This window comes from Gorilla gorilla, chromosome 1 (assembly GCF_029281585.2).
Source record: "Gorilla gorilla gorilla isolate KB3781 chromosome 1, NHGRI_mGorGor1-v2.1_pri, whole genome shotgun sequence".
NCBI classification, from domain to species: Eukaryota; Metazoa; Chordata; class Mammalia; order Primates; family Hominidae; genus Gorilla; species Gorilla gorilla.
The window spans coordinates 218,783,040-218,810,140 of record NC_073224.2 but is presented as its reverse complement, the minus strand read 5'-3'; the positions used below and the strand labels follow the sequence as shown (position 1 = coordinate 218,810,140).

The 27,101-nt window shown below is 37.9% G+C and overlaps 1 protein-coding gene across 37 annotated transcripts in view; it reads right to left on the bottom strand.

The window, feature by feature from the left end:
- EIF4G3 (eukaryotic translation initiation factor 4 gamma 3) overlaps positions 1-27,101 on the bottom strand; it is a 365,343-nt gene that overhangs the window by 282,072 nt on the left and 56,170 nt on the right. For 4 of the 37 annotated variants that reach the window (XM_031011538.3, XM_055386885.2, XM_055386915.2 and 1 more), the window contains exon 1: positions 15,840-15,900. The exons of 32 other annotated variants lie outside the window; for them this stretch is intronic. The gene's annotated coding sequence lies outside the window, so the exon portion shown is untranslated. Of the gene's footprint in view, positions 1-1,646; positions 1,663-15,839; positions 15,901-27,101 lie in introns of those variants that run through there. One more of the 37 variants, XM_055386903.2, reaches the window with a different exon arrangement.

Genomic DNA, 27,101 nt, shown 5'->3' with positions numbered 1-27,101 from the left:
TCCTCTTGCCTCGGCCTCCCAAAGTGCTGGGATTACAGGCATGAGCCACTACACCTGACCTATATTAGATTTTTAACAAATCCAGAAACATTAGTCTCAAAGAGCTTAGCCAGAAAACCCCTTGTTCTGGCTCTGATTTTCTATTAACTCAGATACAAGTCAGCACATATTGCCAATTGATTTCCTGCTAGTCATTTTTAAGTTTACCCAGAAACATATCCTGTAAGTTTAGAAACATACAAACAAAAAAAACAAAACAATATTGCCAGAGACTATGCAAAAATGGCTGCTGACTACGCTGTTATTTCTACACAAGATAAAAATACACATACACATTTTCTGTGAGACAAAATGATATTCATATGCAAAAATGAATGATACACTCACAAAAGTTTCAAATGAAGTTTCTAATGCCCTCACATTTTTAGTTCTACAACAGACTAATATGCTTTAACAGTGTTTTCTAACGCCCAATTCAGATTCAAATACAATCAATCCATACGGCAAAGCAAAGGCAGAAGGCAACAAAGTAAGCCTCTCTCCTCAAAAATGCCCACCTTGCACAATAGCAAAAATATAGAATCAACCTAAGTGTCCATCAGAAGATGACTGCATAAAGAAGATGTAGTATATATACACAATGGAATACTATTCAACCATAAAAAAATGAGGTCATTCTTTTGCAGCAACATAGATGGAACTGGAAGCCATGATCTTATGTGAAACAACTCAGAAAGACAAATACCACATGTTCTCACTTACTGTTGAGATTTAAATAATGTATACACATGGAGGTAGAGTGTGGAATGTCAGAAAACAAAGACTCACAAGGAGTAGGGGGATGATGAGAAATTACTTAATGGGTACAACATATGTTTTTCAAGTGATGGACACATTGAAAACCCTGACTTCACCACTACAGCAGTATATCCATTGAACAAAATTACACTTGTCCCCCATAAATTTATACAATTTTTTAATTGCCCACTTTGAAGAAATATCAGTAACAAAAACAAGTTGAAGTTAACAATTCCAGTTGGGTCCTACATCTGAACCACTCAAATGGCCTTGATAATAACCAAAATAAAACATGCTGATATGCCAAATTTCTCTGGACATAGATGGGGATAATAATAGGTGAGCTACATACATTTGGCAGACTTTAAAAAGCTATCTTTTAAAGAATAACTGAATGCTACTCACATATGACGAAAGTCAAAGTTTGCTGGAAGTTATACTACTGGCTGAAAGTTTTTATGGGTATAACTATAAGATTTACAAAAATGTTAAGGCCTTGATTGACCTGAAATGCTAGAGCATTGTTAAAATGTAATTTCAAAAAGTGAATGTAACTTTAATGTGCTAGAAGTTTCAGTGATAGAACTTAGGTTAAAAAATAATCATGATTAATCTTGAACATGAATGGTGGTTATGACTGCATGACGTGAATTTACTTAATGCCACAGAACTGTACACCGAAAAATGATTAAAATGGTAAATATTGTGTTATGTATACTTTACCACAAAAAATAAACTTTTAAAATAAATAGATAAAAGAACCATGACTATGGAATAGTCAGAGGAGATTCTTCTAAGTTTGGCTTTACTATTCTGTACAAATAGTGTGCAGATTCTATCAAGGATACACGATCTTTCCAATTTTGTATTTCCTTTCTGGAGTAAAAGGAGTGAGACTCTTTTCATCGAAAAAGGTGCTGTGTGCTAAGATGATGCAGCTAATGATCAGACTTGTATACAATGCAACCACTTTCAGTAGGTATCCCTAGGAAAAAGGACACGCAGTCATCCACAGCATCTTCAACTTGACATATCCTCTACCTCAGTATCTCAAACTGTTGTTCATAGTCCAGATAGGAAGAAAGGAGTAACTCATGAATTTGATGTATTGCTATATGTCACCTCAGGTAAAATAAAATGTCTGTTTTTTATGATAGGAAAAATGAAGTTTTTAACTTTGAAAAACCAAAAGGAAGGGGGCATTAGACAAAACATTCCAACCTTAAAATTAAGACTTGAAAACCAAGATAGTGTGGTACTGGCAAAAGGACATAAAAACAAATCACTGAACAGAATATAAAACCTGTAAGAAGGCCCACACAAATGTGGTGAATCGATTTTTCACAAAGGTGCAAAGGCAATTAAGTGGAGAAATAGTCTTTTCAACAAATGGTGCTGGAACAACTGAAAAACCATATGCAAACCAATGACACTCTTTACCAACACCTCACCCTTTGTACAAAAATTAATTCAAAATGTGTGGATCTAGTGTAAAACAGAAAACTATGAATCTTTTAGACGAAACAACAAGAGGAAACAACTGTTATCTTGGATTAGGCCAAGAGTTCCTAGATAATACATCAAAAGCATGATGTATTTTAAAAAAAAAAATTGATATGACCAGGCACAGTGGCTCATGCCTGTAATCAAAGCACTTTGGGAGGACGAGGTGGGAGGATCACTTGAGTCCAGGAATTTGAGACCAGCTTGGGCAACATAGCAAGCAAGGCCTTGTCTCTACAAAATATTTTTTAAAAAGAAGAAAATTGATAAACTGAACATCATCAAAACTACAAACATTTCCACTGTGAAAGACATTGTTATAAGAACAAAGAGACAGGATACAGACTGTGGTAAATACTTTTAAAACTTACGTAAATAAGATAAAGGATTTGTATCTAGGATACATGAAGAAACTAGGCTGGGCCCAGTGGCTCATTCCCATAATCCCAACACTTTAGGAGGCTGAGGTGGGTGAACTGCTTGAGTCCAGGAGTTCAGGACTAGCCTGGGCAAGATGGCGAAACTGCATCTCTACTAAAAACACAAAAAATTAGGAAGGCATGTTAGAGCCTGTAATCCCAACAACTTGGGAGGTTGAGGTGGGAGAATCACCTGAGCTCAGGAGGTGGAGACTGCAGTGAGCAGAGATCACGCCACAGTACTCCAGCCTGGGCAACCAGAGCGAGGCCCTGTCTCAAAAAAAAAAAAAAAAAAAAAAGAAGAAGAAGAAGAAGAAGAAGAAAGAAACTAAACACTCAATAACAAGACAACAACATCCTAATATTTTTCAAATGGGCAAAAGTTTGCTGTGGTTGCTGTTTTGAGAGACAGGGTCTTGCTCTGCTGCCCCACACTGGAGTGCAGTTGCAGGATGATGGCTCACTGCAGCCTTGATCTCCCAGGCTTAAGCAACCTTCCCAGCTCAACCTGTAACTGGTATGTGCCACCATGCCCAGCTAATCTTTTCATTTTTTGTAAAGATGAAGTCTCGCTATGTTGCCCAGGCTGGTCCCAAACTCCTGAGTTCAAGCAATGCTCCTGCCTTAGGCTTCCAAAGTGCTGAGATTATAGGCACGACCCACCGTGCCTAGCCTCAAATGGGGAAAAGTTTTAAATGAATGACACCTAATCAAAGAAAATATACACGTCACAAATAAAGACACAAAAGGCTCTTTACTTCCTTAATGAAACATCATTAATGCAAATTAAAACCAAAACGAGATATCACTATACCTGTTACACTAACTGAAACCATAAAAAAATGACAATAATGAGTGCTGATAAGGATGAAGAGCAACTGGAAATCTCACACATTGTTGGTAGAGTGCAAAATGGTATAGTCACTTTGGAAAGCAGTTTGGCAGTTTCTTATAAAATTAAACATACACTAACCATATGACTCAGCAGTCCCACTCATAGGTATTACCCAACATAAATGACAACTTAAATTTACACAAAACCCTGAACACAAATGCTTGCAGCAGTGTCATTCATAATGGCCAAAAACACTAGAAATGAGTCAAATATCTTCAACTGGCCAATAGACAAACTATGGTACATCCATATAATGGAATACTAGTAGGCATTTAAAAGGAATTAACTATTAATAAACACAAAGACATGAATGAATCTCAAATGCTAATTATTTTAAGTAAAAGAAGCTAGACTCACTGCACTCCTGCCTGGACAACAGAGTGAGACCCTGTCCCTGAGGGAGTGCAAGTGGCAGAGAAGCTAGACTCAAAAAGACTGTAAGTCCATTTATATAATATACTAGTTAAGACAAAAATGTAGAAATGGAAAGCAGATCAGTGCTTGCCAGGGCCTAGAGGTTGGGGGCAGAGTTGATCCACAAAGGGACATCATTGAAGGAATATAACAGGGTAAATGGAAGTTTTCTGTGTCTTCTACACAGTAGGTTACAAAAACCATTCATTTTTCAGAACTTAGAAACTATATATCCAAAATAAATGAATAGTCAGTTCCTCAAAAGGTTAAGCAATAGAGTCACCGTATGGTTCAGTAATTGCACTCCTAGGCACGTATTCAACAGAAAAATAAAAAGCATGTCCATGTAAAACTTGTACACAAATGTTCACATCAGCATTATATATAATAGCAAAAAAGTGGAGATAAATGTCCATCAACTGTTAGATGGACAAATTGTGGCATATCAATACAATGGAATTTTATTTGGCAATAAAAAGAAAGTGCTGATACATGTACATTACGGATAAACCTTGAAAACATTATGGTAAGTTAAAGAAGCCAATCACCAAAGACTGTATATCATGTGATTCTGCTTATATGAAATGTCCAGAATAGGTAAATCCATAGAGGCAGAAAGTAGGTTAGTGGTTGCCTAAGCTGAAGGGAGAGGTGGGAGGAAGGAGGGTGACTGCTAAAGGATCCTGGGTTTCTTTTTGAGATAAACCAAACATTCTAAAACTGTGGTGATGGATGCACAACTCTGGATATTAAGTATAATTTAATATAGTTAACTGTACATTTGTACATTTTAATGGCTGAATTTTATGGTGTGTGAATTATATCTCAATAATGCTGTTACCAAAAAAAGTAAATATTATTGCATGTAATTTAAAAATAATATTAGAACTCCATGGTGAGACAAGCATCTTATCTGTTCTACGACTCTCACCCCAGGATCCAGAATATTGAAGAAAGAAGTCATAAACTCAAAATGTTTCATCATCATGATCCGGTTCAATAGACTTAAAAAAAGTATGGCTTGCCAAGCACAGTTTCACGTGCCTATAGTCCCAACTACTCATGAGTCTGAGGCAGAAGGATCCCTTGAGCCCATGAAGTTCAAGGCTGAAATGCGCTATGATTATGCCAGGCTGCTCTCCAGGCAGATCCCATCTCTTACAAAAAAAAAAAGAAGTAGTATGGCTTATCCTGGGAATCTACACAAACAAAGAGAATTGTTATGCAACAGTAACAGTAAAACAGGCACCACACAGGAAAACAGCTGGGCTTGGGTGGCAAACTACGTTCTTTTTCAATGACAGGAAAAAAGCAATATAGGATCATCCACACTCCTCAAATCTTGCTTAATGACTTCAAAAGATGGAAACCACCCAACCTGCTTTTTGACACTACTCCTGACAAACTTCTCTCTTCACTAGTATCAAGAAAAGATCCTTCTCCACAGCCAATAAACCCAAGTCAAAGCACGCTTATACTAAATCAGATGAAGACTGTCAATATACCTAAGGAGAGATTTAGTTACGGTACCTAGAAATAAGTCGACGTATTTTCAGATAAAAAAGAGATCAAAGTTTAACGGTAAAAATAACTTCACAAAGTGAAAAATCATGGTTAACTATCAATGAAAAACATCCTCCCAAAGTGCTGGGATTACAGGCATGAGCCACCGTGCCTGGTCAAGAATTTCATCTTAATTTAAATCACTGCAGGATAAAATATGCAATAGGGCCGAGCACAGTGGCTCACGCCAGTAAACTCGGCACTTTGGGAGGCTGAGATGGGCAGATCACTTGAGGTCAGGAGTTCAAGACCAGCCTGGCCAACGTGGCAAAACTCTGTCTCTACCAAAAAATACAAAAGTTAGCCAGACGTGGTGGTGGGCATCAGTAATTCCAAGCTACTCGGGAGGCTGAAGTGGTAGAATCACTCGAACCCAGGAGGTAGAGGTTGCAGTGAGCCGAGATTGCACCACTACACTCTAGCCTGGGCAACAGGGTCTCAGGAAAAAAAAAAACAAAAACAAAAAAAAAAACGGAGGGAGGGAGGGAGTAAGGAAGGAACAAAGAAAGAAAGGAAGGAAGGGAGGGTGGGAGGGAGGGACTCATTCCAACAGACATTCCTCCAACTTTAAATCAATGTAATCAATACCACTTTGAGTGAAACTGATCAAACAGCTACAAATTTCACCTTTATGTTGTTATTATTATATTTATTACATCATTATATTGTCCAAGAATGTATCATAAATACTTTCTTGAATCAAATAATTTGTATTCTGCAACACGGGCAGGGAACTACAATAAAGTACACCCAGACCTTCAGAGTATAACTGGTAACAAAAAAAACCTTTCTTTTCATCACACTTGAGAGCTCGGCCATCTGTTAAAGTTATAAGTTATATACAAAAAACTTATAAATGAAATCATAAATTACAAATTAAAAAATGGGATAAGCTTGAGAAGATTTATGAAACATGCACCAAAGCCCAATTAAGATGCTGTGAATTCTCAGGCCTAGAAAGCAACTAAAGAATGTTGCAGTTTGATATGGTAAGCTATCTGAGGAAAAAAGACAAACACCAAAAAGGAAATAGTTTTAAAAATGGAGGTATTTCTGGCTGGGCATAGTGGCTCATGTCTGTAATCCCACCACTTTGGGAGGCCAAGGTGGGTTGATCACCTGAGGTCAGGAGTTTGAGACCAGCCTGGCCACCATGGTGAAACCCCGTCTCCATTAAAAATACAAAAATTATTTATAAAAACAGGTAGCCAGCCAGTGGGCCACAGATTGCAAACTCTGATTTTTACCTAATAAAACAATTTTCCCCCAACACTTTGTACAAGACTGCCAACTTCAAATTATAAATGCTATGGTTATATAATACACCTGATAACACAAACCTTAAGTTACCAAACATTAATTAAATTCATCCATGACGCACTTATGGTGCTATGTTAATAAATGGACAATGCTAAAGAGACATTCTTAAAATCATCATTAATAAAAATTTGATGGTATTATTTGAAACACAGTATACATATGGCTTAAACTCAGGATTAGGTTCTTAATAATTAGAACAATTTCTTTATTATTTGACACCCTCCCACCACCTTGACTCTTGTCATCTCTTCCACGCCATCCTCCTATTTTTCCTCCTCTCCAGGTATTCTTTATAGTCATCAATAATGAAAGCAATTTCTGATATGCCAATAGTCCAGTGAAATGTTAATTCAGTAATAATGGCAGCAAATTCTTAATTTTATTCTATAACCTCAAGTAATAACTTAAAAATTAAAATAATAAATGTCAAGAGAAAAAAATTAACGTATCCATCCATAGCAAAAGGAACAGGATCAAAAATATATTCCATTTCAATTCTCTTTCCTATTAAACCACCTTTACTAGTACTAAAAATTTATATTGAAACCAACTATATTATGCTTTAATTCTGACAAAGTTACTATAAGGGGGAAATATTTGGATGTATTTTTTTAATTGATAATATTTGTAAAAGCACATGGATCTCCTCATAGTACAATGTCTCACTAAAGCTCCTTAATGCTTTTAAGATAAACATTGGTGTGATTTGTTTGATTTAATGTACTATAATAACAGACTGAAAAATTGCAGTCCGGTAACCCAGTCCATCTGGTCAGCTGAACTCTACTCCTACACTGCTTTCTATTCACTTTCCCTGTCCCTCTTCCATACTCTTGACTATTACCATCTACCCCGTCCCCTACACCAAATGTTCACTATTTACACAGCAAGGAGGCAAGGAGGCAACCAAAAAGGAATCCTAAATCTTCCCTACTCCATATCACTTAACTTTTATAAATCCTGTTTTAAGAGAACTGTAAAAATAAAATAAAATAAAATTATAAATAATGCCCTAGAGAATATTGAGTATGATTCATTTTATCTGGAGATGAATGGGTAAATGGTGACTATGAGGATAAACTTACAGCAGTGGAAGAATGAAAGAGGAAAAATTAATGAAGAAACAAGATCTAGGCTGGGCACACTGGCTCATGCCTATAATCCCAGCACTTTGGGAGGCCAAGGTGGGTGGATCATCTGAGGCCAGTAGTTCAAGACCAGTCTGGCTAACATGGTGAAACCTCATCTCTACAAAAAATACAAAAATTAGCCGAGTGTGGTGGCATGTGTCTGCAGTCCCAGCTACTTGGGAGGCTGAGGCACGAGAATTGCTTGAACCTGGGAGGCGGCGGTTGCAGTGAGCCAAGATCACACCACTGCACTCCAACCTGGGCAACAGAGCAAGACTCTGTCTCAGAACAAAAAAAACAACAAGATCCATCTCTCCCTTTTTAAGTGACCAAAATTCTGTGTTCGTATAGCAGTTTGTCCACAGAATTCCTTACCATTTCATGCTGCAGGGGTCTTGGAGTCAGACAAGCTTGGGTTCCATTTCTAACTTTATCCCTTAGTAAACTGTGTAATCATAGTTAACCTCGAAGTATTAGCTCCTCAATTATAAAATGGTGATAGCAAAAACAGCCATAAATTGCTCTGAGTATTAACTAAATCACTATATGAAATACTCTGAACAATGCCGGCTACATGACATTCAATCTGTTAATTCCCCTTTCTGGCCCTCAAACTAGAAGTAATATGATATGATCATGAGCAGGAAAGTGGTACTAGAAAGACAAATGCTTAAAAGTCTTCTTGAAAGCACTAGTAACATCTTTCTTCATTCATCCATCCTCAACAAATATTTTACGAGTAGCTACAAAGTAGTAAACCAAGCAACTTGTGGCACTTACATTCTATTGGGAGCAAACAGACCAAAAGTCAGTAAACAAATGAGACAATTAAAATAGGAAAAATTATAAAGTGGGCAAAGAACATGAACAAACACTTTTCTAAAGAAGACATATACATGGCCAACAAGCATATGAAAAAATGCTCCACATAACTAATCATTAGAGAAATGCAAATCAAAACCACAATGAGATACTACCTTATACCAGTCACGATGACCATTATTAAAAAGTCAAAAAATAACAGAGGCTGACTATGTTGCGGAGCAAAGGGAATGCTTATATACTGCTAGTGTGGAAATGTAAATTACTTCAGCCATTGTGGAAAGCAGTTTACCAATTTCTCAAAGAACTTAAACCATTTGACCCAGCAATCCCATTATTGGGTATATACCCAAAGGAATATAAATCATTCTACTAAAAAGACACATGCACAGGTATGTTTGTCATAGCACTATCCACAATAGCAAAGACATACAACCAACCTAAATGCCCTTCAATGGTAGACTAAAGAAAATGTGGTATATATACACCATGAAATACTACACGCCCATAAAAAAAAATGAGATCATGTCCTTTGCAGCAACATGGATGGAGCTGAAAGTCATCCTAAGACAACTAATGAAGGAACAGAAAACCAAACACTGCATGTTCTCACAAGTGGGAGCTAAAAATTGAGTACGCATTGACACAAAGAAGGGAACAATAGACAGCAAGGTCTACTTGAGGGTGAAGTGTGAGTGGAGAGTGAGGATTGAAAAACTACCTATCAAGTACTATGCTTATTACCTGGGTGATAAAATAATCTGTACAGGTCAGGCGCGTTGGCTCACGCCTGTAATACCAGCACTTTGGGAGGCCAAGGCAGGCAGATCATCTGAGGTCAGGAGTTCAAGACCAGCCTGGCCAACATGGTGAAACCGCATTTCTACTAAAAACAAAAAATACAAAAATTAGCCGTAGGTGGTGGCGCAAGCCTGTAATCCCAGCTACTCAGGTGGCTGAGGCAGGAGAATAACTTGAACCTGGGAGGTGGAGGTTGCAGTGAGCCGTGATTGCGCCATTGCACTCCAGCCTATGCAATGAGTGAAACTCCGTCTTAAAAAAAAAAAAAAAAAAAATCTGTACACCAAACCCCCACCATGACATGCAATGTATCTATATAAACAAACCTGCATATATACCCCTGAACCTAAAATATGTTTTTTTAAGATTAAATAAAATACATAAAAAATAAAATAGTGAAAATGGTATGAAGAAAATTTTTTTAAATGACATGAGAGGAAGGCAATAGTATTCAAGATAAAGTAGAAGTAATTTCTGAATTGAAATCTGAGTAATACAAATAAGCCCATCCTATGAAGAGAAAGGGAAAGAACATTCCAGGAAGGTAGGCATCTGGGGTACAGGTTTTAGGTGGGAAACAGCTGTGATCAAGGATGATAAGAGTGGTCGGGCACAGAGACTCACTCCTATAATCCCAGCACTTTGGAAGGCCAATGTAGGAGGATTGGTTGAGGCTAGGAGTTCGAGGCCAGCCTGGGCAACTTGTCAAGAACTCATCTCTACAAAAATACAAATAAAAAATTAGCTGGGCATGGTCGCATGTGCCTGTAGTCCTAGCTACCCAGGAAGCTGAGGCAGAAGGGTCGCTTGAGCCAAGGAGTTCAAAGTTACAGTGAGCTATGAATGTGCCACTGCACTCCAGCCTAAGTGACAGAGCAAGACCCTGTCTCTTTTTTTTTTTTTTTTTTTTTTTTTGTTTGTTAAAGGATCAAGGGAGCTATGCTGAGAGTAGCAATTAGAGTTTGGAAATTTAAGCAGGAGCTACATCACTGAGAGGCTTGTAGGGCCTGGTAAGCAGTATGAATTCTTTTAACAGGCAACAATGGGAGAATTTAAACAGAGGAGATCCATAATAGCACTGTTAAAGACCATTCATTTTTTATAAAAAATAAACCTGAGAAGAGTAAGAGAGGAAAGAAAAAAAGCTGGGAGATTATAGCAGTTGTCCAAATAAAAGGTAGTGGCCTAGAAGACAGTAGGATAACAGAAATGAATGGGGAGAAAAGGACTAGTTTAGATAGTAAAACCAAGGGGAATAGTTATTGCATAAGAGGCATGAAGGAAAGGAATAACCAAGAATAGTTTACAGATAGTGTATCTTGAGTAGTTAGGCAGACAGCAGTACTACTCGCCAAAACTGGAAAGGAACAAGTTGAAATCGAAGTAGAAAGGAAATCAAAAGTTTTATTTTGAGCATAAAAATTCTGAAATGCCTATGAAAAATCCAGGAGGAGATGTAAATACACAAAGTGAATATATGAATATGCAATTCAGGCTAGAACTCTCATCCAAAGATACAAATTTGAAAGTAATGAACATAAAAATAGCATTTAATGCCAAAAAAAATTAAAAAATTAAAAAAAGGAAGAAGGTAAAGCACCTGACAATAAGACAAAGGAGGAATTAGTAAAGCAACTTGCAGAGAAGTGGCCACTGAGGTTGGAGGAAAACCAACGGATGTTACTACGGTAGCCATTCACAGAAATAACTATTGTATTCAAAATACTCTTCACACTTTACACTCTATTGTTGACACATCAGGACAAGGGCAACTTACCTATCAGCCCTACAGAAAACCAGAGAATCAAGTTTCACACCACATGGGCTACTGTACTCTGTACAATATATTGCTAAAATTTCTTTCAGCATTTAAAACAAAAAAAGTATGGGAAAATGCAAACTCTTTCCTGGAAATGAAATAATATATTCAGAGCATCTAACACTGTCTGGCAGATAGGAAAGCTCAATAAATGTTACTATCATAGTGGTTATTTAGAAAACTATCCAATTTTTGATTTTATTATTTACTTATTGAGATGGAGTCTTACTCTGTCACCCAGACTGGAATGCAGTGGCACCATCTTGGCTCGCTGCAACCTCTGCCTCTTAATTCAAGCAATTCTCCTGCCTCAGCCTCCTTAAAAACTGGGACTACAGGCGTGTACCACCATGCCTGGCTAATTTTTTTGTATTTTTAGTAAAGACTGGCCATGTTGGCCAGGCTGGTCTCAAACTCCTGACCTCAAGTGATCTGCCCGCCTCAGCTTCCCAAAGTGCTGGGATGACAGGAATGAGCTACCGCGCCCAACCTGAAAACTATCCAATTTTTAAAAATAGCTTAGCATTTACAGTCACAAGTTTTATTGGCTAAGAGATGAGTTCTGAGGTTCCAGAGCAGGGGTCTCCACAAGTTAGCTATAATCTTAATAGGTCTGTCCAATGTATAAAGTTTTATTAATGAAACAAGTGATACTATTAGTGTGAGCATTACAGCTATTCATACAAGTTATTTGATTTCTGTTTTTCTTCTTGTTTGAAACAGGATCTCATGCTGTCACCCAGGCTGGAGTGAAGTGGTACAATCATGGCTCACTGCAGCCTCAACTGCCCTGACTCAAGCAATTCTCCTGCTTCAGCCTCCCGAGTAGCTGGGACTACAGACACGTGCCACCATGCCCAGCTTATACAAGTTATAACAATTCTTTTTTGGCCAGGTTGGCTTGTGCCTGCGATCCCAGAATTTTGGGAGGCCAAGGCAGGAGGACTGCTTGAGCCCAGGAATTCAAGACCAGCCTGGGCAACACAAGGAGAACTCATCTCTACAAATAATAACAAAATTAGCCAGGCACAGTGGCGCACACCTGTAGTCCCAGCTACTCAGGAGATTGAAGCGGAAGGATCGCTTAAGCCTGGGAGGCAGAGGATGCAGTGTTGAGATCACACCACTGCACTCCAGCCTGGGCACTCCAACCACTGCACATAGCAGGGCCCTGTCTCAAAGAAACAAACAAAAACTACAATCTTTGAAAGAATAAACAAAGAAAATCTGACCACTTGCTAAGAAACCATCTCTTAGGTAATATCCATGAGGAAGGTCTAAAATAAGCTAGGTATATAAAACAGATGTACAATCAACCCTATTATTCAGAAATCAATTCCCTGTATTACATATAAACTACTGTACATGTTTATATGTAATATATATAAACATGTATAACTACTTCTATTGTCTTTTCACTCGTCATTAGTAAGATTACTAGACAACGGAGAAAGGAGGGGAATGTTGATAAAACGGGTTGTCAATTTTACTCTATTACATCCTTCCAGTGTAGGACACTATTAAGTTTAGTAAGGTATTTCATTTCATTATTAATTTCTGAATATGAAGGCTTAAATATGAGGACTAATATAAATGCATAAAGATGTTAAAGAAATTAATGTTTTATCTTTTAAAACTACAAGGGGCCAGGTGTGGTGGCTGACACCTGTAATCCCAGCACTTCGGGAGGCCAAGGCAAGCAGATTACCTGAGCTCAGGTGTTCGAGACCAGTCTGGCCAACATGGCAAAACCCCGTCTCTACTAAAATACAAAAATTAGCTGGGTGTGGTGGCACATGCCTGTAATCCCAGCTACTCGGGAGGCTGAGGTAGGAGAATCACTTCAACCCGGGAGACAGAGGTCGCAGTGAGCTGAGATCGCGCCACTGCACTCCAGACTGGGTGACAGAGTGAGACACCATCTCAAAAAAAAAAAAAACTACAAGGGGCCAGGTGTGGTGGCTCAATGCCTGTAAATCCCAGCATTTTGGGAGGATGAGGCGGGTGGATCGCATGAGGCAAAGAGTTTGAGGCCAGTTTGGCCAACATGAAGAAACCCCATCTCTACTAAAAATACAAAAATTAGCTGGGCATAGTGGTGCACATCCGTAATCCCAGCTACTCAGTAGGCTGACGCACAAGAATTGCTTGAACCTGGCAGACAGAGGTTGCAGTGAGCTGAGATCACAGCACTGCACTCCAGCCTGGGCAACTGAGCAAGACTGTCTCAAGGAAAAAGTTACAAGGGTTTTGTACCCTTACTTTGTTTCAGCCCTGCTCATGATGTTTATTTTTCCACTATTTTATGTCTTGCTTTATTCCACAATGGATCTGAGATAGCTTACAAAAACACAAATAATAGAATATTTAAATGGGACTGGACATGGTGGCTCATGCCTGTAATCCTAACACTTTGGGAGGCTGAAGCAGGAGGATCGCTTGAGCCCAGGAGTTCCAGACGAGCACAGGCAACCTAGCAAGACTTTGTCTCTGTAAGATTAAAATAAGTATAAAAGAAACAACGAAAAGAAGAAAAAGAATATTTAAATGAAAGTAAATAAGTAAATAAGACAAAGACTAGCAGTCTATAAATTCCTACAATATTGCAAAACTTGGGCCATTAATTTGTTCCTGGTGTTTAATTCATTAATTAAAGAGTTTCCTGGTGGCCACAGTATCATTTATGTATTTCCCAATTTTTAATGCAAGGAACAGAGGAAGCATTTGAATGTAGCAGTTCCTCTAGGAATTATTGCTAATTTTTGAGGACTAACACAACACTGAAATGAAGTGTATGGCCCATTTCAACAGAGACTGTAACAAATTTTTTATTTTTGGGATAGAATCTCACTTGGACACCCAGGCTGCAGTGCAGTGGTATGATCTTGGCTCACTGCAACCTCCCCCGTCTAGGTTCAAGCGATTCTCCTGCCTCAGCTCCCAAGTAGCTGGGATTACAGGTGCATGCCACCACACCCAGCTAATTTTTGTATTTTGGGTAGAGATGGAAACGTTTCGCCATGTTGACCAGGCTGGTCTCAAACTCTTGACCTAAAGTGATCCACCTGCCTCAGCCTCCCAAAGTGCTAGGATTACAGGCATGAGCCGCCACACCCAGCCAACAAATTTTAAAGTAGAAACTTTAAAGTAAAGTGAAATATAAATGTGCACAATCATAAGGATAACTTCTATATTTTTTTAATTTCTTAAAAGGATAATTTGATGACAAGGCAGGTAAATTCATATTCAAATCTAACCAACATTCTACAGGGAGCTCTTATTTCAACATCTAAATGCTATAATTCAGCACAGGTTTCAGAGTAACGTTCTCTCTTTTTTTTTTTTTAAGACGGAGTCTCGCTCTGTTGCCTAGGCTGGAGTGCAGTGACGCAATCGCGGCTCACTGCAACCTCCACCTCCCAGGTTGAAGTAATTCTCCTGTCTCAGCCTCTGAGTAGCTGGGATTACAGGAGCACATCGCCACGCCCAGCTAATTTTTTGTATTTTAGTAGAGATGGGATTTCACCATGTTACCCAGCCTGATCTTGAACTCCTGAGCTCAGGCAATTCGCCCACCTCGGCCTTCCAAAGTGCTAGGATTACAGGTGTGAGCCACCACGCCTGGCCTAATTTTTGTATTTTTAGTAGAGATGGAGTTTCACCATATTGGTCAGACTGGTCTCGAACTCCTGACCTCAGGTGATCCACCCACCTCAGCCTCCCAAAGTGCTTGGGATTACAGGTGTGAGGCACCACGCCCAGCCTTTTTTTGGATTTTTAGTAGAGACAGGGTTTCACCATGTTGGCTAGGCTGGTCTCAAACTCCTGACCTCAGGTCATCCACCCACCTCAGCCTCCCAAAGTGCTAGGATTATAGGCGTGAGCCACTGCGCCCAGACCCAGAGTAACTTTTTGAAAATACTGTATTATTCAACCATTGCAACTAATAAACACTTTTGTTTCTTCCTTAATGTCTGCATCCAATCTATGCCAAAACACTTGACTTTCTCTGTTAAACTATGAAGAACATAAAACACTAATACAAGTAGTTCATCTAAGACTGTACTTTGAACTAATCTTAGATAATTTATCTTTCAGGAAAATATGTACAGAAAAGGAACTTTCAGGCTCTTATTAAATGAGACAATGAAAATTTAATTACATGGGCTATAAACTTAATCTGTCACTGAATGTAAACACAGGATACATTTCAGGACAAAATGAACAATTTCTGTTGCTTTTAGAATGTGTTGCACATTCCTGAGTACTAACAAGTGGCACTCTACGAAGGCATGGACTTTGAAGCTGGAAAAGACGAAAATTTGAATCCTAGATTCGTTTGCCAGCTAGATTACCTTGGGAAAATGATGTGATCGCTCCAAACTTCAGTTTCCTCATCAATACTCTGTGGTATTGCTGGAAAGAATTAGCAAAATAAGGCTTATGATGGGCTTAGCACATACTAAGCAGTATTTCATTATTATACATAGCTCTTCCATAAAGATCATGAGTTTTCCTTTCCGTGGACTATCCAGGTGACACAGCCTTTAAGACATCTCTCCCAGATTCCTAATTAAGAGCACCAACGGATCTCCTAACTTCATTCTTTAGAGCTTAGAAAAGCTACAATAAAATATTATTACAAGGAAAAGTAGGTCCGTGGGAGCATGTGAGATAGATATATACATATCATGACATACAAAAAAGAAACTAAAAAGAATGCAATCTGCTACACATTTGACAAAATTCTGACAGATACTGACTGACTTTTGCTACTTTGCATGGTGAACTTTTACATGCATTTATTCACTTCCTGAAAGAATGTCTCTCTGCCATGAAAGCTGTTAATTCTGATTTAACAGCTATTCCCAAGGTGAGCAGCTTATCAACTACAGAATAATAACAGTTCTCTGCTCAAAGTAGTTTTCACAGAAGGGTCAGAGAGAAAACTGCTTTTCTTACATCTAAATGACTAGTGTCATTAGCCAAATTAATTCACCCAATTGTCACAGGCCAAAGATCTAGTTTATTAAATATACTTGTTCTCACCATGCCAGCTATGAAGGAAAATTATGGAAAAAATCATTACCCCCTTTATTAGCAAGACTCTTCTCCAAAGGCCTCCACTTACACTTTTTAATTAAGTCTATTTTTCCCCTTAAAGAAGAATGATCTGATTATCAACAGTAACATAAAATATTAGCTACCACCACTCAGAAAATATAATTCTCTTCCTTCATCCTGTAGTCATCATTCTCAATAATATCAGAGTACACTGGAAAAACTTTTCCTCACTACCTGTATTTGTAAATTCACAACCAGTAAGAGTTGAAAACCATTCTACAAGTCAATCTCACCCCACTCAGAGCCACCCAAGACAGCAGGTCTTCCAGTGAGCGGCAATGAATAAACAAAATAAAATTTTTGATCACTAAGCAAAAAAGTGAACTACATTATCTTTTAGCTTTTGGTTATAACATTAACAGGAAGAATATAAACTTTTACATCATTTATAATTTACTTCCTAAATTCAATTAAAATGCCCTTACTGAGAAAAAAAAATCCTACAAACTATCAAAACTCTAAACATAATTTCTTAAGATGGATACCCATGTGAAGTCAATGTTACTTTATTTGGTTTTTCTGAGGTATAAAAATTCTACAGGCAATATTTTACTTTCTCATTCTAGATATACCCAATTCCCACAAAGACATTTTCTTTCTTATAGCATTCAGCAGCATTTCATTTCAAAATAAAACGCCTAAAGGAAAGCATGTTATAATAAAAATATTCTCAAATAGAAAGCTTTTCAGCACATTCTATGTTCTTATGTAGAAGGGGCATACTAAAAGTGACTTTCTTCCATAAATTTCAGCACAATCTAATCACTACTTATCCAGTATCGTAAGTCCAAATTTAAAACTCTACCAAAAAAAAGTTTTGAAAAATCAAATGCCATTTCTCAAAGATAGCCAACTTATAAAGACTTTAAAATAAATGTGAGTGGTAAAAATCAGAAACATATAAATATTTAGAAAAAGGGCTGAGTGCAGTGGCTCAAGCCTGTAATCCCAGCACTTTGGGAGGGAGGCTGAGAATGGCTTGAGCCCAGGAGTCGAAGCTGCAGTGAGCTATGATTGCACTGTACTCCGGCCTGGCTGACAGAGGCCCTATCTCAAAAAAAAAAAAAAAAAAAAAGAGCTATGTAATGTTTTTTAATGCAGGGAGACGAGTAGCACTGTACATTTTTTGCAAATCACTTTCATGTCTGGTTTAATGGTAGACCAGCTGAATTCTTGTTTTCTTTTTTTAATAAGCTTTCTTAGGCTGAATGATTTTTTTTTTAATTCTATCAAATGGATTCAGACAGAAGAATGAATTCTTACATGTGCTTCTGCATTTAATCTGTTACATGTTATTTTGAAGTCTGTGGAAAAAACCTGGTCTTACACCAGGAAAAAAAGAAGAGTATTTTAACACTCTTTCCTAAATATTGGGCTTTTTTTTTAATTACACCAAAATTCAATGAGTGATAGTTTTTAAAACTTAGGTGCAATTTCTAATCTAAAACCAAATGAATCAACTTTCCATGTGCTGTTACAGTAAAATCAACTGGTCTATACTGCATTTTAAATATATCTTTCACCTGTCCATGATTTTGTAACATCATTCATTGGTCACCTGAAAAATACTGGTGCACTGTTATACAGGTCTTCCTTGACACATTTCATTGTACAGTATCAAAAATCTTATCTGGGCCAGGCAAAGTGGCTCATGACTTGTAATCCCAGTACTTTGGGAGGCTGAGGCGGGAGGATCCCTTGAGCCAAGAGTTTGAGACTATCCTGGGCAACATGGTAAAACCCCGTCTCTTCAAAAAATACAAAAAATTAGCTGGATGTGGTGGCACATGCCTGTATTCCCAGCTACTTCGGAGGTTGAAGTGGGAAGAATACCTGAGCCCAGGAGGTCGAGGCTGCAATGAGCCGTGATTACAGCACTACACTACAGCCAGAGTGATACAGTGAGACCCTGTCTCAATTTTTTTAAATCTTATCTGATCATATCGCTACTGATCTCATCAGAAAAGTCTATTAAGTATTGGAAAGTTGTCAAGTTCATGGTGGTGGATACAACTGTCCAAAATTCTAATTTTCACTTGAAAGCTGTAATTTTTTTTTTTTTTTCCTTGAGACGAGTCTCGCTCTGTTGCCAGGCTGGAGTGCAGTGGCGCGATCTCGCCTCACTGAAACCTCCGCCTCCTGGGTTCAAGCCATTCTCCTGCCTCAGCCTCCCAAGTAGCTGGGACTACAGGTGCATGCCACCATGCCCAACTACTCTTTGTATTTTTAGTAGAGACGGGGTTTCACCATGTTGGCCAGGATGTTCTCGATCCACCCGCCTCGGCCTCCCAAAGTGCTGGGATTACAGGCGTGAGCCACCGTGCCCGGCCCTTGAAAGCTGTAATTTTACCACCGGCAACAGTTTTTCTTGAAATCACAAGCACAGTCATCTATTTTTGATAATTTATCTGGAAAATATCCAAGCATAAATAACCAGTTTATCATTTCAAAATGGTGATGCCTGAAAAAAGCTATTTCAGCTTGCCACTCACTCACACAAGTGTTATTCGTTAAGACCACTGTTGGACAATTATGCAACAGAACTGCTTTATGTGTACTTCCCATTTTATCACACAGAATATTAAGAAGATGTATATTCAAAGGCCAACACTTAATTAAAAAAATTTTTTTTTGCTGTTTTATCAAAGATATTAAGTGAAAAGTAAAACTGACATTTTGTTTGTTTTCAATGTGCATGTTGGGGAAAAACTCAATCGCTATTATTAGCTCGGTTTGGTACCACTACCTTGATTTGTGCTAAGGTGCCAGCAGCAAATCAATTGTGCAAGTCACTTTGCTTATGCCTGTAATCCTAGCATTTTGAGAGGCTGAGGCAAAAGGAACACTTAAGGCCAGGAGTTCTAGACCAACCTGGGCAACATGGTAAGACCCCATCTCTACGGAAAAAAACCTTTTTTAAATTTACAATTACAGTTTACATTTTCACAGCTGGCGACAATGTATACAAAATAAAGGCAAAAAATATCTTAGTATAATCTTATCATGTGTTCACTGGAGCAGCCCTTTTAATTTCCTTCAAAAACTTTTCCTTTGCATTCACAACTTGGCTAACACCTTCCTTGCAAAGCTTAATCATTTCTAGCTATTGTAAAGTGAGACATGTAACCCTTCCTTTCACATGACCCACAGAGGACACTGCAGGGTTACTGGCCTAATTTCAATATATCTCAGGAAAGAGCAAGGTCCGTGGGGAGAGAGGGGAATGGCCTTTCAGTGGAGCAATCAGCACACAGTATTTTTTACTAGGTTTTCCTTATTACATGAGCATGGCACCTCAAAACAATTACAATAGTAAGATCAAAGATCACTAAAAAGAATTATAAAGAGACACGAAGTGAGCACATGCTGTTGAAAATGATGCCAAAAGCTTTGCTTCATTCAGTTGCCACAAACCTTAAATTTGTTAGGAAACAAACAAACAAGTTATCTGTGAAGTGCAACAGACTGAGGTGAAACAAAGTGAAATGTGTCTGTATGATTGTTTCTTCACCTGCAGAATGAAGGGAAAAAAAAAATGTGTACTACTTCAGAGAGCTGATATACAGCTCTCTGTATACAGTTAAATGAGATGATTTATTAGAATAATTTGTTGTTGTTGTTGTTGTTTTTAAAGAAACAGAGTCTCACTTTGTTGCCCAGGCAGGATGCAATGGCACGATCACAGCTTATTGCACCCGTGAACTCCTGGGCTCAAATGGTCCTCCTGCCTCAGTCTCCCAAGTATCTAGGACTATACAGGTAGGGACCACCATGCCCAGCTAATTTTTTTTAAAATTTTTTGTAGAGACAGGAGTCTCATCTTGTTACCCGGGTTGGTCTAGAACTCCTGGCCTTAACCAATCCTCTTGCCTCAGCCTCCCAAAGTGCTACGATTACAGGTGTGAGCCACTGTGCCCAGACAATTTAAAGGATACCCAGTGCCTTCTATATTGTAGGCATACAACAAACCACTGCTACTATTATGAGCTCTAAGAGCAATCGTCTAATAATAAAGGTCAAAATGAGGTACAATACTTCAATAGCAGCTGAATTAATGACAGAATAACAGAAAATTTCTCTCAGACTTCAATCCTGTATTTGTACAACAGTCCATATAACATATCTGAAATAAATTTTCACCATGTGTAATACATTATATTCCCTTCTTAGAATATGTGACAACCAAGCTTTAGTATCTAAAAATTTAGTATATCAGCTTGTTTAATATTGAGATTGTTAAATACAATTTTGAAAGTTCTATTTGATACTTTCCAGCAGAAACCATGTAACATCAAGGGTAATCAAGGGTACTCACTAGGTTTATCTTAACAAATGACTTGTCTAGGAGGGAAATTTGAGACAAATGAGAAAATAAAATAATCATAAATAAGACACAGATTCGGATATTAGGATCAACAAAATCCTCCAAAATCTCGTTTAAAATATCAAAATACAGGCCAGGCGCGGCGGCTCACACCTGTAATCCCAGCACTTTGGGAGGCTGAGGGGGGTGTGGATCACAGGGTCAGGAGTTCGAGACCAGCCTGACAAACATAGTGGAAACCCTGTCTCTACTAAAAATACAAAAATTAGCTGGGCGTGGTGGCGTGCACCTGTAATCCCAGCTACTCAGGAGGCTGAGGCAGGAGAATCGCTTGAACCCAGGAGGCGGATGTTGCAGTGAGCCAAGATCACACCACTGCACTCCAGCCAGGGCGACAGAGTGAGACTCCTTCTCAAAAAAAAAAAAAAAAAAAAAAAAGCAAATACAACAAAGCTGGGTGGCAGGCACACAAGTATCTTATATTATTTTTATAATTTTCCATATGCTTTAAACATTTCATTAAAAGATTAATCACTTGCATAAAAAAATGAAAGAGAACTCTTGGGTATTGCAAATTGGAAATAAAATTGTAAAATATAGTCCAGCTCTATCTGATAAAGACTACATATCCAAATGTAATATCTATTAAATAATAACTTTTTTATTTCACCTTAATGGTTAACTTCCATACAAGAAAGGTGAAGGACAAAGACAATACTAACAAGATTAATCTTAAGGAGATATGTCAATCTGAACTGAGGCTAAAGGCATTTTTGAATTATCCACATAATTGTCTAAACTCTCCTTTTCATCTTATCTAACATAAAAACATTAAGTATTTTCAAAATCACCTGGCACTGGTAAAAGATTCTTGTATCTCATGAATGAGTATCAAGCACCAACAATGAGTTAGATGAGATACGGTCACACATAAAAAAATAATATTTATTTTGACTGTACTTTTTAAATGACAAAGAGTAATTTCAACAAAACCAAACGCTGCAGTGTGGCACTCAGCTGTAACAGTGTATTTTCTTTATCCAAATAAACACAATAAAAGCTTTGCTTTGCATTGTTCATTATAAAAAACTGAATTTTTCTTTTGCAACTATTTATTTTTAAATAAGGAAGTAAAATTCTCAAAATGATACAGTTGCTACTGCAAAGTATGAATAATAAGACTGAGGGAGGTAAGAGAGAAAGGACTAGTGCAAGCCCTAACAAAAGCCCTGTACACTGGGTATGGCTAAACCCTGAGCATGAAAGCACTCTTTGTTATTCTGGTCAATGGAAGGCCTTTCACTGTCCCAGTATATAGTAAAAAAAAAAAAAAAAATTAAAAGCAGAAGTGGGAGGATGGGGAGTTCGCCTCTTTAGGGGATATCTCCTCAGCTGCCTGGCTACAATAAGGACGAAGATTGCACGAACACAGGAAAGCTTTCCAAGCATGCAGCTACTAGGTCTTTGTTCAACACAGACCAGCCAAAAAAAGGACTCATGTACCCTAGTTATACTACATTTCAATTTACTCTTAAACCAAATTCCAGGAATTGCATTTTTATCTCACATTGGCCCCTGCAAACTAGTTCACTGAGAAATCCACAGAGGACACAGTCTTTTGGCTTGCAATTTGGATTCCAGCAAAGATAATCCCACTCCTTTTATTTGAGAAGACATTAGAAAAGTTATTAAGAAATTTCATGATTTTGTTCATTTTTCAAAGGCCGCATAACCAAATGCAGTTCTCTATGAAGTTAACAGTTCATTGTCTCACTAAGCACTTCACATATGAACAAGTAATACAGGTTCATAACCAGACACCTCCGTATTTCAGTATACAACACTTTGAAAATAGTAAACCCTCAGGGTGTGGATCATAACTATTTTCCTCATTGCCATAACTGAACCAACTAAAATGCAATTAACGAAAGAAACTGTCATAGTTTAATTAGCTTTGGTTGATAACCCACTGTGTAATTATCTGCGAAGCTACAGGTAGCCTAAAGCATCATTTCCTTTCATGTTCCAAACAAAGAAAAGGCTCATTCTCTAGTATTAAGATTAGATATAGAAATGTTGGGCCCGGCGCAGTGGTCCACACCTGTAAACCCAACACTTTGGGAGGCGGAGGCGGGCAGATCACTAAGGTCAGGAGCTTGAGACCAGCCTAGCCAACATGGTGAAACCCCGTCTCTACTAAAAATACAAAAATCAGCTGGGTATGGTGGCGGGTGCCTGTAATCCCAGCTACTTGGGAGGCTGAGGAAGGAGAATCACTTGCACTTGGGAGACAGCGGCTGCAGTGAGGCAAGATCGTGCCACCACACTCCAGCCTGGGCGACAGAGCGAGACTACATCTCAAAAAAAAAAAAAAGAAACAGAAATGCTGAGAGCTGGGCACAGTGGCACATGCCTATAGTTCCAGCTATAGGTGCACCAGGATCATACCTGTGAATAGCCACTACACTCCAGCCTAGGCAACATACTGAGAACCAAGCTCTATTAAAAAAAAAAAAAAAAAAAAAAGAGAAGAAATTTTGATTTTCTTTTAAAAATACATATATATGAAGTTAATATATCTGCATTACTGGAAATTTTCTTTTAAAAATCCAACTCCATGACTGAGATTTTAAGTATGTATATGGCTGACTTTATGAAGAGCTACATTAGAATTAGCTTGTAAGACAAATCAGATTGCAAATAAATGCATTTTAATAATTAAAGATTATTCTGAAGCCCATCTAGTTTAAGAAATTTTGTTTATAACACTACTTTAAGAACTACTGAATGCCATCTTTTGAGCTGAAATGGGTATGAAATGCTTATAGAATGAGAGATTTGAAAGAGCCCTGGGAGATAATCTTATGAAATGAATGTCTGACTAAATAAAAGGGGAAAAAAAAAAAGACTTGAGAAATAAAGTAACCTATTGAAGGTAACATAGCTAAATTTCCTTTATAAAATGACTATGGAGAATAAAATACCAAATTCATGTACAGTTTGCAACCTAATTTTCCTGGGTCATGATTTGCAAATGAATAATACAGCCCCAAAGGGCCACTATATTTTCTGGAAATCATGCTGACTAGTGAAAGAAAATGGTATTTCAGTGAGAATAAAAGGAAGAAGATACACAAAGAATAAGTTAACTTTATTTGGCAAACAAAAAGTAAATATTATGTAATTTGAAAAAGGACGAAGAAACTATAGATATAACCATAACCTATAGATCTGCAGGTGGCTTGTGCTATTAACTATTACTTTTTTTAAGTATCACTGAATTATTGTTAAAGAAAAACATTTATATAGTACGGAGGCTATAAAAGAGAAAGGACTAGGATACAAGGATGTAAGGTAGAAAGTATCTTCCATCATCCAATCTTTTTCTTCCAAAAGTAACCACTATCAAGTTTCTTAAGCATCTTTCCAGAAATTTTCTACACATACACATTTATTGATTTAACGACTCTTAAAAACTATTTCTAAAATTAATCATTGTGATTGTTCTAAAATTATCTAAAATGTCAGCTCTATAGGTATAAGAATAAAATTTCTAAAATATGGGTCTCATTCACAATTATGAAAACATATGATGAAGACTGTTGGTGAAAGTTATAAAACGGAATATAAATATACCAAATTCTTAAGACTGTGGCCCAATAGTCCATCTCCAAAGATCGTTTCTAGCATTTATTTTCGCACAATGGAGAAAATTAAAATATACATACTAGATAAATGATGCTGTCACTTTTGACAAGTTACACAATCTATAAATTCACAACAATTTATCAATCCAGTCCATCTTGTTTTCCTCTATTTCCTCTCAATTACACATCATTAAGTCTGTTCCAATTGAGTAATCACTCCTTTGTAAGCAAAATTAGGTCAAATCATAAACTAACAATAGCACTCCATGTCGTGATGTAAAAAAACCAACTAATAAAAATCTGTGTCCAGGCGCGGCGGCTCACATCTGTAATCCCAGCACTTTGGGAGGCTGACCAGCCTGGCTAATGTGGTGAAACCTCGTCTCCACTAAAAATACAAAAATTAGTTGGGCATGGTGGTGCATGCCTATAATCCCAGCTACTTGAGCAGGAGGCAGGAGAATCACTTGAACTCAGGAGGCAGAGGCTGCAGCGAGCCGAGATCACTACAGCCTGGACAACAGAGTGAGTGAGACTCCATCTCAAAAAAAAAAAAAATCTAACATACTATTATACAAATACATATAGTCTTCAGTAAATATGTCCTAATAGATCCAAGATACCAGTTATAAATATGCATATCCCAATTGATTGATGGGGTTAAGAAAAACGACTATGGCACTGAATATGAATCTCAACTCACATTACTTAATACACATCTCAGTATAAGAGCACGAGTATGAACTTTACCTTCTTTTTTACTTTTTACTAGCTTCCTAAGGAATATGAAGCATAAACTTAAGTCAGACCAACAAGTTTAGTTTCCTAACCTGTAAAATGGTTTTTGGGGTATTTTTGAGACAAGGTCTCACTCTGTCACCCAGGCTGCAATGCAGTGGGTGACTCTCTACAGCCTCATGACTCTCTACAGCCTCAACTTCCTGGGCTCAAGCAGTCCTCCCACCTCAGCCTCCAAGTAGGTGGGACTACAGGAGTGAGCCACCATGCCCAGCTAATTTTTAATATTTTATACAGACAGTGTCTCACCATGTTGCCTAGGCTGGTCTCAAATTCCTGAGTCTCCCAAAGTGCTGTGATTACAGGTGTGAGCCACCACACCCAGTCTAAAATGGTATTCTTAACAACCCTGGCACCTAGTAGACATTAGTAGACATTCAACAAATGGTATCACAATTATTATTAAAGGAGAGCTTCCATATGTTATAATAAATGTAAATACTTCCTATATTATTTCAAACACAAAATTACTCAAAAAGCAGAGTTTGTAGTGTAATTTCAAAAGTTTAAAATAAATACATGTATATTTCATTTCCTCAATTTATGAGTGCAAATTAAATTTTAAGAAATATGCAAACTGAGTATTGAACCTAATATATGACCTAAATTATCAAAAATACCACCTAGCCGGGCACAGTGGCTCACGCCTATAATCCCAGCACTTTGGGAGGCCAAGGAGGGCAGATCACATGAGGTCAGGAGTTCAAGACCAGCCTGGCCAACATGGTGAAACCCCGTCTCTACTAAAAATACAAAAATCAGCCAGGCGTGGTGGCGCACACCTGTAGTCCCAGCTACTCGGGAGGCTGAGGCAGGAGAATCACTCGAACCTGGGAGGCGGAGGTTGCAGTGAGCCAAGATCATGCCATTGCACTCCAGCCTGGGTGACAGGGCAAGACTCCGTCTCAAAAAAAAAAAAAAAACAAAAAAAAAACTGATCCATCAATCTACAAAAATGGGAGAGGAAACCTTCAGGTTCCTTTACAATGTATCTTAACTACAACACGTGTGTATACACTGGCCATTATACACATTTCACTGCCTTCCAACCTTGAAGATTCAAAACAGCCTGTAAGGTAGGTTACCTTATAAGGTAATGGGCTTATTATTAAGCCCATTTTACAGATTAGGAAGCTAAGCAACAAAGAGGTTAGGTGGTTTTCCCAGGTTCGTACACCTGGTGAGAGTCACAGCCAAGACTGAACCCAGGTCACATGAGCTCCAGTCCCAACAAAGCCTATAGCCACCATCCTCTAATTCCCCCTCTGGAATGAATTCATGCATATGTAAACAATAAACATTAGGATTAGAGAGAATTCTGCTTAAACAATGACACATTTGAATTTGAAAGAGTTTAGATGAGCTCTCAATGTAGTATTTCTACTGCATTACATTCATACCATGCTTACCCTCAGATGGACAATTTTCAAGATATGAAAACTCCTTTATACAAAAGAATAAACTGTAATTACTCAGAGCAAAATCATGTAAACAGAAGCAAGAAGTCAAATAATTTCTATCCTCCCATATACTGGAAAACCAAAAAACTAAATGACTAATTCAAACCATGTAACTTATTTTTCTGTTGATTTTTATAAATTACAAGGTGACAGAAAAGGAGAATTACTTTTTTTGCATGTCATAAATTGGAAAATTAGTTGCAAATTTAAACCGGATGCTTTTTAAATAAACATCTCCTTATTTAATATGCTTTCACACACCTA